This window comes from Triticum aestivum, chromosome 6B (genome assembly GCF_018294505.1).
Source record: "Triticum aestivum cultivar Chinese Spring chromosome 6B, IWGSC CS RefSeq v2.1, whole genome shotgun sequence".
Lineage (NCBI taxonomy): Eukaryota > Viridiplantae > Streptophyta > Magnoliopsida > Poales > Poaceae > Triticum > Triticum aestivum.
In genome coordinates this window covers 94,925,944-94,928,627 of record NC_057810.1, presented here as the reverse complement: position 1 = coordinate 94,928,627, position 2,684 = coordinate 94,925,944, and positions in this window count along the sequence as shown.

The window sequence follows — 2,684 nt, the reverse complement described above, 5'->3', positions numbered from 1 at the left end:
GGACGTGAAAGAAAGGTTCTAGGTAGACGAAATCATGATGATATATGTCTACAAAGAAGGATGTACACCCGACATAGTTACAACACGAAGGAATAAGATATCCAAAAGGAAGTCATACATATAGCAATAAGATATTTGCTTGGAAGCATAGCACATGGCTAGATATGGTCTTATTGTATATAAATGAATTCCTACCACACAACCATCAAAGACATCACAACTAGCAACATGAGATCATTGTTGGGATGCTTTGAGAAAGGAAACAAGTATCACAAGAAAGAATGAATACATGCCATGATACAACCTACACAAGGTTGATGCAAGAAATGTGTGCATGAAGTAGATGATGATACTTGTTACCGAGATACGATTAGAAGGATGTAGTAGATACCAATTGAAGTTAGATGGTAGTTCATTGATCATACTAGCTTTACTCCAATAAGCACATGGTGGAAACACCTTCCTTGTGAGTGAGCCGAGCATCCAATGCACCTCCAAATGTTCCTATAAGAACAAGACAAACTAAACAGTACCCAAACTCATTGTGACCACATAGTTAGAAACACTAATACATAGGACAAACTCCACATAAGTATGTGCATATAGATATGAAAATAAATATCATGCACATCTCATCCAATTTGAGACTTGGTGGAGTTTCCCCTATATATTGGGTCAAAGAAAGAAAGCATGCCAAATAAAATACATGAAGTAAACATGCATGATCAAAACTTTCAAGAACCGAAACCAAATGAAAACGAAATGCCAAGTGAAAAAGGATACCAAATAGATAAATCATCACTTGGAAGATATCATTGAAGATACATCAAGGAATGAGATATCCATTTATACACACTAAATTAAAGATGTCAAACTCCCAAAGAGAGGATGGTTCCAAACAAACCAAGCTCTCAACAAAGTTTCATGATGGCACAAGGTACCAAAAGAAAACGGCTTGCCTTCCACCAACACACACTTGATAAGGATCACAAGATGAGCATTTTATAGAAAATAGGATAGCTCCCCCATGAGCTCTTCTTTATAGAGAATTTGCATTTGAGTACACAATGCACAAGGTGAGATCACCACTTTCACTATATCTAGAAAACACTAGACAAGAACAAGAAATTAACAAGATCCACAAGTGGTATGGAAGACAACGGGAGTGACACAATCCTTGGAAAGAGAAAAGGCAAATAAAAACAAAAGCCAATGTAAAGAGGATCAATAAATTCTACCACACATAAGTGACTACCAATTGTCAAAAGACAAGAAGTATTTGGAAATAATTCCCGGTGGTAGATAACAAGGATATCCAACACCATCTTCATAACAAACACAAGCAAATTGCCACTTGTAGAGCTAACATGTCACCTAGGAACAATATAAATAATAATATCAACTCTAAGTGACAATATCTCAAATATACACATTTTATAGGCTTGTAATATGCACATAGCATATTACTCCCCCATAATGTGATACCAAAAAAACATAACAAGAGGCAATAAGAGGATCCAACGAGAGATAGTCAATGGACTTTTAGAATTTGAATTTCTCATGAGAGATATACACTAGTAGAAAAAGGGCCTATTGTCCCGGTTGGTAAGGGCCTTTAGTCCCGGTTGGTGAACCGGGACTAAAGGGTCGGTACTAATGCCTCCCCCCTTTAGTCCCGGTTCAATCCAGAACCGGGACTAAAGGCCGCGGCCACGTGGAGCCTTTAACAATCCACCTTTAGTCCCGGTTTGTAACACCAACCGGGACTAATGGAAATTTTATGATTTTTTTTTGAAATTTTTTTTGAAATTTTTTTTTGAAATTTTTTATTTTCAAATTTCTGAATTATTTTAACCCCTCATTAGTGAATCTCTAATCAGCACCCCTCATCACTGCTCAATTTATCCTCTTCTCTAATCACCCTCATCATTCCAAATCACCTAACTTCCTGAACGGTCACCCATCCTCCCACTCACCCAGCCTGAGCACGCTTAACTTCCGGGTTCTATTCTCCCTCGTTTCCAAGTCTGCACTTGTTGTTTTCCTTACAATAGTAAGATGTTAATCCTATTAACCCTCAGGAATTTTGCTTGAGCATGAATTGACACATTTCACTGTTTGAGTTTCAAACTATTGTTTTCAAAAACAATAATTATTTAGAAAACAATAGTTATTTTGAATAATTAGTTTGACCAGGGTTTGACCATAGTTTGACCACAGTTTGACTACAATTTGACCAGATTTGACCAAAATTCAAAATAACTGAACAAATTAGTTATTAACACTAATATTCTAGAATAATTAGTTTGACCATGGTTTGACCATGGTTTGACCACAGTTTGTCATTTTTCCGATTTTTTCCACTCTAGATATTAAAAGCCCCGTAACTTTTTTTCTGTTAGGTTTTTGAGGATTTTGAAAATGTTTAACGGGTTTCTGTTAGGTTCCCCCATTAAATTTGGACGTAACTTTTTGAGTAGATGATTTTTCATATAAAAAACTTTTTCATCCGAGTTAGTATGAAAAAGTTATGCCCATATTTACAAATTCCAGAGAGATTTTGCAAATAAAGTCGAAATTCACATTTGCAAATTTCCCCAACAACTAGACCACATATCACATGGGAAACTTATTTTCTTTTATTTTTTTTGACATTTCCATCATTTTCTTTTATTTTTTTTTAA